Below are 11,798 nucleotides of genomic sequence, written 5' to 3'. Positions count from 1 at the left end.
TGCCTTCCCTCACCCCCTTCTATTGACATGCTTGTCCTCCCTCCTACCTGGCTCCTCCCCCTCCCTCGCACCATTCAGCATCACCTCACGTGGCCACGCCTCTTCCAGTATCTGTGGCGCACGCCCACGCCCCGCCCCGCAGTACCCACCAATGGCAGGCTACTGTGTGCACCACTGCCTTGACATTTAACACGCCCGCCTGGCTCGGTAACCAATGGGAGGAAGTGTTCTGCCCTGAGATGGTGTCCCGGAAGGGTCAGGAGGAAATGTATTGAACCTGAATTAAAAAACCCGGCCAAACTGGCAGAGGTGCTGGGCTACAGATGTGCCTGAACTGGCGGCAGGGAGCAGGAATTCGGAACAACTACCTTGTCACGTAGTTTCTGTACTAGCAGGTGAGCGGGCCTCATTGGGAAAGGGAGAAGGGCACGTGGTATTATTATAAGGGGCTAGAAAAGGGGTGAAGGCTAGGCAGCTGAAGGGTGTGTGCTCTTTGTAGGGGTATTTTAAGGTGCACCCCGTGCGCATCTACATGTCTAGCACCTTTTCTTCAAGTCCACCCACTGTCTGCGTGAAATCGTCCTGCGGTGCTCATCTTGTCAGTTCACTATGGCTTCCAGTCCTCTCCATGCCCTTCTTTTTTCTGGGTAGGGTGAACAAATGGCTCCATGTCGCAGGGACACCACTTTTCCATTACTGGACTTAAATTATCTGTGTATTCAAGGAATTGTGGTCTTCTTTTTAGCTAAGACAATTCAACCAACACTCCTGATAACATTAATTTGTGAGAGCAAAGTATGGGCAGTGCGTTAAATGGGCAGGTGCTGTCTGGTACCGAGTGCCTGCACTTCTCCAATTTGAGATGGAGAGTTTCCGCACTTCTCAGCACTCCTATAATACATTTAATGGGAGAGTACCAGAAATCTCAAAAGAAAACAGGCACCCTAAATAGTGAGTAGCTGCAGTTCTGTATTTCTATTTAAAGCACTAAGGGGCAGATGTATCAAAGGGTTTTATCCATTCTGTGTCTATGGGAAAATGTGTTGGCACATATGGCCCCAAGTAAAGGAAAGGTAAGGTGTTGTCCTGGTAACGTGGAGCCACCACCTGGTCACGCTATCCAAGAGTACTTTCTGCCCATCACGTCTGTCATCTGCCCCATGCCTACAATCTACTTTGATGTCTATTATATATCGAACGTAGAGTATTTGTAAAGAGCTTGTTCTCCTTTGAGTTTCTTGATGCTAAGGAGCAGATCGTTTTTGTTAGTGAACTCAGTGATACTCATTTAATCGCCCTCAGGTGGAATGAATGGTTGGTGGAGTCACTAGGATTCAATTCTCGACCATGGAGTCAAATACAGGACACTGCAAAGGCTCCATTAGTCTACTGTGGCTTTACTTTACAGGTTCCGCTTATGTCTATGAATTTAATATCTGGATTCTATCTCCGCCATCTGCCTGTATCATTTTCAATTGCTCTCCATATATATTTTCTGCCCACAATGTTTAACATTGTCTTTCATCTGCTCAAACTTAATTATTGGATTTACCTAAATTAAGGAAATTTCGAGGTTCATGCTACTTTTCTTACAAGTATTAAGATGCTTCCTTGTCCCATCTCCATTTCCTATTGTATCAGTTATTGGTTTTTATTGCTCTTGCATCTGTTCTATAATGTTTTAGACTTAATACATTTTAGCCAAATAGAATGAACAAATATAGTTTATTATATTTTTCCATACAGAAGTATTAATCATTAAAAGATTAAGGACTTGATTTAGAGTTTGGTGGACTTTTTCCACCAAACTCTCGATCTTCCTGCCCAGTTTTGTGTTGAGCAGACTGCTAGGTTTTTGTGAACAGTAAAATCTTACTCTGTCGGTGTACACCAGGGGTCTTCAAACTTTTTTACACTTAGTCCCCTCTAAGTAAAATATTTTGAAGTCACCTCCCCGCTCCAAACTTTATGGCAAAGATTAGGTGAGTTGGAGGGGTATGGCTGATTACAGGGGATGGGGATTACAGATCATTACATGGGTGCTTCTTTGTATTTTATAATCCACACTAAATGTAAGATTTACAAAAGAGCAAATTCATCAAACAAAAACAGAATTGACCAAAAACTCTACTCCCCATAATTGGGGTGCTGTGAGCCCTTTACATACTCGATCCCCAGTGCAACTGCACCTGCATCTCTAATGATGGCCGCACTGATTGCTGCAGCACTAATGAGAGCTGTGATACAAAGATGCAGGCTATCTCCTCTACTTCTTTCAGCCATTCTACACCATGCCGGATCATCACTTAAATCTTACAACAGGCTATCTGTCACTTTATGAAAAGGAGTGAGCTCCTACATTTTGCCCCCTCCAACCCCTTTTTTGCTGCAACGGTGCCCCCTGCCTTAGTGCTAGCAATAAAAATTAGTCCCCATGCCTCTCTTTCAAAGTAAGACGTTCATATTTGTGGTACAGAGGGCCCCTCAGACAACTGGGCACCTCTACAACTTATTGACTAATGATCGCTATTGCCTTCGAAAGCAGCCTCCCTCCACATCCCCCCCATCCCTCTCATGTCCCTGATGCCCACGCCAAGGTGCCTCTGCTTCTATGTTCCCCTCCCTTGGACTATTGCTCCAAGGTCTAAAGCTGCACTGCCACAGTAAGTATGCACTTGTCTCCTAATGCAAGAAAGGAAGGACAGTAAAACAACTGTAATTATGCAGCTACAGAACCAGTGATACCTACAGGTTTGTGAAGCAGTCTGTCTACTCTGCGTATTGCCTGAGGCCATTACTCCTAGGCCTGAATAAGGCTTTCTGCCACTTTGTTTTAGAAACAAATCCCACATCTATCCCTCCTGGTCCCCTGTTGCTTGCACCTTGTCCCTTGCGTAGAGGGGTGACCTGGGCCATAATGCTACCAAGGAAAATGTGCCCAGTGCACCTTTTCCTGGTAGTACATAGTGGAGGGTCTCCTGGGATGTGAAGCAAAGAGAGGGGGATACAGAGTTAAAAAAGAAACATGTCTTTTTACCAGAATGCCTGCTACCTTTGAAATGTGCTCAATTGGTTAAATACCAAAGATAGATATTGCTTTAGAGGCAGTGTAGAGATACTTTAATTGAAGGAGTCACACGAAGCTTCATGGTGAGGAATATCTACTGCTCACTGCATCAATTAGGATTTAATTCTCTGGCTACACACAGACACCTTCAGTGATCACATTAACCAAATTAGCTTACATAACTTAAAGGAATATTTTTCCAATCTATTAGTTAAGTCCTTATTTCCAGAGGGTTGCATCCCATCAGATCGTCTCTCTTTTGGCTACATCGTCTATAGCCACATCCCTTTATGTTACTGTTCAATGTCTATATGGCCCCTTTAGCAGAGATCGTTTAGCCGTTTCGATTCAAGGTGGTGTCATAGGCAGATGACACTCAACTTTTCTGTTTTTCAGAGGTCGGTAGTGAACTACTGCACTCGTTTCCATCTTGCCTTGTGAGAATGGCTAACTGGATGAAGAGCAGATGCCTAAAACCCAAATCTGCTGAAACATAATTACTGCTCTTTCACTACACCCAATAATGCTGGTCTAGTGCATGTTGGTCTTCAGAAATGTGCCCTCCTCCGACTCCTGTGGAAGGTATTCCCAGACAAAAATATATCACAGAACACCTGAGAAGCAACTTACACTGGCTTCCAATGGGCTTATCTATTACTTTTAAGTGCCTAATTATCCATAGATCAGTTCATAACAGAGGTCCACTTTATTTGAAGGACAGAATTCGAGATACCATATTTCAGGCTCTCTCGGATCCTGTAGTCAGTCATTACTGGTAGTCTCAACAGTACGATATGCTAGTCTGGAGACCGGTCTTTCTCCTTCTGGGCGTCTCGTCTCTGGAACACCCTTCCTCTTGAATTTCCTATGTCCCCCAATAAACAAATCTTTTAAAATCAACTGAAAACTTGGTTATTCCAGTCCTGGTAATTAGCCCTGGAACTGTCTCCTATACACCATATGTAGTACTCAGACGTATATTAGACAGCTGTTGCACTCTACAAATGATTAATTCATTATGAGCGTCACATACATGTGCATCTCATTTACAGGTTCACATGTATAACTTAGTTTCAGCATCCCCACATATTTTCTGATATCTCTTCCTGGAGCCAAACCCCTTTCTTTGGGGTACCTCTCCATTTCGTTCTGCCCAGGCTTACCATTTGGGGTAAAATCTCTCTTCTTGTTGTGAATATCTTAGGATCACCTGTTTTCCATTGCTCATGCTCCCAGTCTTTCATATACTTCACTCAGGGTCAATACCTAATCTGCTTTTACCACCCTCTCAGCTTTTACGCCCTCGTTCGGATATATGTTACTTTTTGTGGCTTCCCTTCAGTGCTGAATACTGCTCTCCAAGGACCGCATAGTTCATTTCAAAAGTGTGAGATGCGTGTGGGCCATCTAGCTGGGAGAGCAGCAGCTGCCCATTAGAGTTAGAGTCAATTTAAATTAATTGAGCGGACCATGTGCAGGGCTTAGTGCCATCGAACAAGTCGACCCTGCCTTTAGCAGGCATTGCTTCCCAAATCCTTGCAAGTTGATTTCAAAGTTTTTTTCATAGGGGCTGATGTGATCAGGAGGGCTGTAGTTTTGACCACATCATCTCTAATCACAAAAGTCTGAATAACGTCTTCTTTGAAATCAGAGTTGCATTCTTAAGTCCAGTCTTGATGTTTCTTATAAACATATATATGCCTAGAATATTTCTTTTGGGCGATAGAATAGTAGGAAGAGGAGCGTAGAGATATCCCTCTGAAGAGAAGCATTATCTTAGTCCTTTGATAAAAAGGTGGTGACTATTCTCAATTTCCTGCTACACCTGTTACTTACTGAGACAAAGCTGCTTTAATTTCAAAGGATCTTGAAAACTTTTGTGTTTTGATATATATTTGGACAGTAAAAAAAGATTATCACTCAATTCTGATTTTATGGATATTAATAATTCATACACGTATAGTTGTTTTGCATTCCAACAATATACCTAAAGTACTGCAACTACCAGAAATCCCTGAAGTGCTGACAAAAAATAAGAAACATTGACAAAGCCAATAGTTTTTATATTTTGTACAGTGAAATGTCTGTAATGTTATACAAGTGATTAGTTTGGGCCAATAGACATTTTATATTCAGTGACTTATCATCACGGGAGAGTCAAGAGGTTCAGGCTCACATATGTTCTCCTAATACCTAAATCCTTTCACACAAGGCACTTGAGTCTATATATGTCCCATTAGTCTTGAATCGGCAAGGGAACAATTGTTCTGGGTCATCAAGCAGATATTTCAGAGGGCGCCTCGTCCACATCTTATCGTGGCATGCTTCATCACCTCTTGCACTGGGGTAGGATAGTTCCAGTCCAGCAGACACAACCAAGTAGATGAGAATTGGGAGTTCTTGTATATCTGTTTCAGAACAGTGTCTTTGGTCCAGTTGGGACTGCAACACAAATACATTAAAAAAACCTAGGAGAATACCCAAAGGGATTACCTTTATGGCTGAGTACCTCTGCTACCTCTGCTATTGGTTAAAACGGCAAAAGTGTGGTCTGTAGATCAAGTATAATGATTCGTCTGGTCACTCTAAAGATGAAAAACAACCTTTTGTTTTCCTTTGGTCGCTTACAGATTCAGGACTAATGGGACATTAGTAATATACACTCAAATATCTTGTGTTAAAAGGATTTTACATACAGTGCCAGGGTCGTTAGGGGCATTGGTTTTTAACCTGTCGAAACTGTGATGGTGCCTTAATAATGAAAGCCGTACTGAGGAGATGGAGGTGCTTGAGATACCTATCATTAGACCAAAAAGTTCCTTCCTTGTCAGTATATCAGCATGCTGGGAGAAAGATGCATACCGTGGAAGCCACATAAAGTGTGATGCGTCATTTTACGGGGGAGAGGGGAGGTCTTGACTTTAGCTCTGTGTTTTATTGTCTTTAATCATCTGACAGTAATACATATCCCCTCCCTTCAGCTTTTAGTTGTTTCTTCCGCTTCTTTGGCTATTGATAAACATAGGCTGCTTTGCTCCTCCGATTTGGTGTGTATGTGTTCACAAAGACAATTTGGTAGCGCAGTTTTGTACATGTGGAGAGCATGATCAGCCTATGCTATCTTTCCATGTTTTCCCTAAGGATGTGTTTGCTACCAGAATATCAAAGCAAGAATTTACATTTTTATTGAGCAGAGATGCCCATATAATGGGATCACTGTGTCACACTTGCATCAGTGTGCATTCCTTCATTATGCAGAACAAGGGAAGCACCCGTTTTCACAGATAATATGTGATATAGGTTATCAATTTCCACCCCAGGCCCCACTCTTCTTGTAATAGTTTCTAGCATGAGTTAAAAAAAAAAAAAATGCAAGAAAAATCTGTTGCATATGAAGGTCTTCGTCTGCCACCATGAAAACTTAGAGACACAGGTGGCTAGCGGTGATGGATCTAGACCTCAGGTTTTCGGGCAGAAAGTACTCTATTCCGAGCAATATGTTCAAGTTATTTACTATTCACTGCTTAGTGCAGGTGGCATAGAGCCAGTGTTTTAGTAAATATGAACTTGAGGCTGATCTAGAAGGTAGATCACACACATTACATTCCAGGTAGATTACAGACATTCATTACCAGGTGCATCCAAAACCCCTCAGGTGTACAACAGATGTGCTACATTGGGCATCTAACACTGTGGTTTTCCTAAAAACACTGCACCCAATCACATCAGTCTCACCTACAAAGGGCACTGCTCATACATGGCACACTAAATAGAACCGTTTAACGAAAGTGCACGCGACCTAGCATGAAAGCCAGATAGGCGGTAGAGTGAGAATTAACAGTACGCATATATACACACACATGCCGCACCACACCACTAAATAGCACTGTAGAGCCTAGAATTATGCAGAGAAAACTGCCATAAGTTTAACTCGTAGTCATGAGTAGCATTGCATCATAAGACATAAATTTGGGTTCTGATGAGTATAAAGAAAACACCATGCTCAAGTCATGCAAATGAACAATCGACCCCACTAATCAAGAGAGAGAACGGAAAGGTCCTCATACCCCTAACATTACAAATCTCTTTCAAAGTAAAGTTTACTTTACTTGCATACTAATTCACACATCTGTTCTGAAACAACACACATCAGACTATCTGCTAAACACACACAACTAAATATTAATAAAGAAACATCAAACAATCGTTCTGCCAGTTCGATGACTAACATCCCCAGGTCTGCAGTAAAGGGTGTCCAGATAAAGCATGTAGTACAATGCCGTAACATGCTGGGTGGAGTTGCTCAGATGCAAAGTAGCATAACTGTTCTTAGAAAGGGTTTAATAGGAATCCTTTTCAGAGTTTGGTTAGATGTAATGCAAAGGTTTTTCCATCTACTCTAACACATCCCCCCATGGGCCTTATGAACCAGTTCAAAGCGCACAGCATGCTTAGGCTGATACTACAGCCATCTGCCATTCTTCCTCATCTGTGCAGATCCACATACTGGTCTGTGTGAGGGTGAGAAGCGTGTGAGGTGTGTAAACTTCAGGTGGAAGCAAATACAGTTGATGTAAAACTGGAGCCTTGGGCTTCTGTTTAAGAAGCGTAACCGCAACCAATGTTACCTCACTCTGAATCATCTGCAACCGGTGCAGTGTAATGGTTGATTCAGCGGATCTAGACCCACAGTTGTCTGTCTCAGCCCAAACCGTGCATCTAGGAACTGCAGCAAGATATTCTTGAGAGAGAGAAGTGAACTGAACTTTCTGAGCATACTGGTAATGCAAACACTAATAATCTGATTAGCATGATTAGTTTTCAAGTGGGATGGGTGCTTATACATGATGACATGCTGGCTGTTAGATGGTGCACAATACAATATTTTTGTTTCCTACACGCCTCACACTAAGGCAGTTGTCCTGAATCCATTTTGTATCATGAGATAATTATTCTGGGATAGTAGGTATCTTCAAAAAAATGACTGCGAGTTGGACAGTGACCTTAGCTATGTCTTCATAGATATAGAACTTCACACCCAGATGCCATAGAAGTTAGTGTAAATAGTACACATAGATGTTAAAAAGCAGAAGTGGCAAACTGGGCCCTTGTGGACACCGTTGATCATCTGCAATGAGAAACAGCATTTATAACTCTTCACGAACCACGGGCTGTCCTTACATCACAGGTGTTACAATGTATGCATCTTTACCACACATTCCTTTACCATTCATATCGTTACAACGATATGCCTTATGCAAAAGCAGCTTTGGGCTTTAAAGTCCATCGCTTTCCTTACTTTTGAGCAGACTGAATTTGGAATAGTAAATTATTCCGCTCTAAAGTCCAGCACTTTCCCTAAGGCATGTTGTTGTAACAATGTGCGTGTTAAAGGAATGCGTGGAAAAAACGCATTTGTCGTAAAGACTGTGGAGTAACTGCATGCGTGGTAAAGGCGTGCGTTATTCCGACATACAACCATCTGCAATAGCTTCCACAGCTGGTCATAACGAAACGACTGAAAAAGACAAATCCTTCTGCCTGTGTCCTGTAACCCCGGCTACCTCCTCCATCTAGGAATCATATGGTCTAAGAGAGTCAAAAACCCTATAACGGATCAAGCAAAACCAATGTTATGCACTGGATTTCCAAAATACCAGGGTATTGCTTTGCACAAACACGGTCCTACCGTGCTTCTGCACGCCTTTTAATAAAACTAATATAGGAAATACTTTGCACACTTTGTGTCATTATGTTGTACAGACACAAGTGGCATGGAAATAGACTGTGGGCAATGAGTCTCTGTTTTAGAGAAGTACATGGAGGTGCTGCGTGCATCGTTCACAATGACCAAAGAAGCCTATGTCAATTATACCACTCCCCCTAGTCCAGATGCAGGTTGCAAGATAGACTTTGCATTCTTGGTCCATTCAGTACAACAATTATTTCTAGTTGCATACCAGTTTTGCCTTCAATGTAGCACCTGCTTAATTTAAACGTGTTCTTTAAGATGCTGTGTTTTGTACCAAAGTTGTCTTTTATGGTTTGAAATTACACTTTCTTCACCCTAAATATAATTGTCATTTGTTAAGTGCTATGTGATGTCATCAGTAATGTCATCAGTGATGTCACTTGAGATGTCATCCGTTCCATGATATGCAAGGTCATGAGCACTGCATTGGGTGTGAGTTGTGGTTGTGTCGCACATTATAACTGGTGAATTTCAGCGGTTGTTAGAGTTAAATCATAACCATAACATCCCTTCAACTGGGTTTTTGAAGAAATTGGCTACTTACCATTAACACTTGTTTTTTCTTAACCACAGCTCTCCTTTTTACAGAGTTTTTTTTTCAATTCATTTTTGGATTTCTTATTTTAATGACCTACGTAATCACTTTGACAAAGCAAATACCTGCGTCAGCTTTGGCCACGTACAGCGGGTCTGGATTTGGCTACACTGTGCATCCAGCTCCCATGGGAACATAACCGCTGCATACAGCCTTGGTTGTGTGCAGTAGTAGAGTACAGGGTCTGTGGTCACCATAGCATCCCTTGGTTTGGACATAGTGCTTTCGTTGTCCTGGCCTTCTACTGCACTCCCATATAGACATATTCCACTGCAGAGGGATAAAGAGGTTGAGCGCCTAGGCTTGGCGGACATAACCCACTGCACATAGTTTTTGGTCATGTACATCGGGACTTAGATGGTCAGGCAATGCATCAAAGACAGTTGCACTGTGGATTTGCCTTTTTTTTTTTTTTAAAGCTTAAATCTACAGAGTCAAAATGATAACTCTTGGGGTCCACAGATAACAGGATGTAGCTATGAAACCTGCGACAAAAAATGTGTACTTTTTTTATTTTCTGGGAGGTAGCATCTCCTTCTCTGGGACCCCACAGCTTCCTTTGGATCAGGGAATGCCTCCCTGCCCATTAATTACATCCTCCCTACTTTTGTAACTGCAATTTGCTGATCACTTGCAATCACTTTATGGGTGTTGATAGGCAATTTCTATAGTTGTAGCCAGCCACTAAGATTGCGGTTCTTTGAAGAACTGTGGATTCCATATTGAATTAAAAGAAACCATGTTCCCTCAACCCATTGGATATTTATATTTTTCATTCCTGAAAAACGACTGTATGTTAGCCAGTCGAAATCCACCGGACACCTTTTCATAATGCGAATATCTCAAAAGCTACTAGTTTTACATCACAGAGGGGTCTGTTCTGAGTAATCCTGTAAAGTATGGTGTACTGCCAATCAGCAGTTTTATTTAAAGCTTAGAGCAAAAACTGCTCTGGCCCCTAAGCAAAATGCTTCTTTTTCCCCTCCCACACCACTGTAACTTTTGAATTTGTGTGAAATCTGACATGGTAACAGTTACCTGATTGCACTAACTGTGTGTCGGATTTCATGCAGATTGGTCAGACAAAAGTTATTAGCAAAGCACAAAGGTCTTTTGAAACGTAACCATAACTACTGAGTCGCTCTCACTGTGAAATGATGTGTTGTCATCTCAAAACTCCCTTGTCGTAGAATGCCATCCCCTTATCTCTGACATTCCCCCTCTACTCATGTCTCTGAAGTAACTTTGTCACTTATCCATCGCCCTCCCCCTTGTCTGTCACCTGATCCTCTCGCCCTGACCTGCATTGATGGGGCGGACATGGCCAGTGATCTCTGGTCACAGTTGCGATTGTTGACAATGCACTTGGCGTTGTCATCCTCGCTTGACACGAATATCCCAGCCTTGACCCACTTTACAGTGAATGATGCTCTACAACTCCTGCTGTCTTTGATGTCTCCTATCCCCCTCCTCTCCAGCCCTGGGTGGCCTACTTCTGGATGTCTCCCGAATCTGTCTAGATGAAGAGAGGGACGTGCTTTGTCAAGCTTATCCCTCGAGCTCACATTTTGACCATGCACTGAGGTTGCTCCTGTCCCTGATTTACCAGAAGACGTGGCATTTGTTTTTCTTCACACATGCCCATGGGGCCTCTGCTGTGCTTATTTCTGGATAAATCTCTCTTCGGGTCAGAGGGAATCCCTATCCCACCACCACTGGAGTCAATACTGGATCCTGGTGAATTGTTTTTCTACGGTTGATCCGAAATGGCTTGAGACAGGTAAGTCTCTGCCTAGCTATCAGGTAGTTCCGGCTTTTTAGGCAAGAGCACGTTGACTTCTGGGACTTGCAGTTTCACATTTAACATTGCAGTTATGTGCTCGAAATTCATGGCATGCCAGATACAGTTAACTAAAAAGCTGGGAATGGGTGAACATGTCACACAAAAAGGGATTTGTGTAGTGGGGAGTTAAGGGTCTGCCTTCTGCTTGTGCCACATTTTGCCTACCAAGTATAGGCATGCCAATGTGAAGAGAGCTACTAGTGAAACCGCAAGCCCTTGGATGTCGAGTGAAAAGTAAGGACTGGCTGAAGGTTGCCGACATGATGTGGGCCCATCTGACATCTCTGAGGCCTCCCCACCAGGCCCAGTTCCGAGATGCTCCGGCCCTCTGCAGCACATCCCTTCTGCGTGAGTCACTTGAGCAGAATCCGGGGCTGCACTGAAGGCCTTGAAGCTGGGATTTATGTCGAAACCTTGCGAGTTTGCACCTTCCCTGCGCCGCCTCAGGCTTGTTTGCATTTTGTCAGAGGCCTAGAAACACGCGTTCGTGGCTCCTGCATGCAGTGTTCATCTCCGTCTCTCTGCTGCAGAGCATAGCCCG

The 11,798-nt window shown here is 42.9% G+C and overlaps 1 protein-coding gene across 4 annotated transcripts in view; it reads left to right on the top strand.

Moving 5' to 3' along the window:
- The first annotated feature begins 209 nt into the window (after nt 1-209).
- ACACA (acetyl-CoA carboxylase alpha) overlaps nt 210-11,798 on the top strand; it is an 895,081-nt gene continuing 883,492 nt past the window's right edge. For 3 of the 4 annotated variants that reach the window (XM_069226573.1, XM_069226571.1, XM_069226572.1), the window contains exon 1: nt 262-395. The gene's annotated coding sequence lies outside the window, so the exon portion shown is untranslated. Of the gene's footprint in view, nt 396-11,798 lie in introns of all 4 variants that reach the window. The other variant, XM_069226569.1, reaches the window with a different exon arrangement.

This window comes from Pleurodeles waltl, chromosome 3_2, assembly GCF_031143425.1.
Source record: "Pleurodeles waltl isolate 20211129_DDA chromosome 3_2, aPleWal1.hap1.20221129, whole genome shotgun sequence".
NCBI classification, from domain to species: Eukaryota; Metazoa; Chordata; class Amphibia; order Caudata; family Salamandridae; genus Pleurodeles; species Pleurodeles waltl.
Note: the sequence above shows the minus strand (reverse complement) of the source record. Positions and strands in the feature narration are given on the sequence as shown.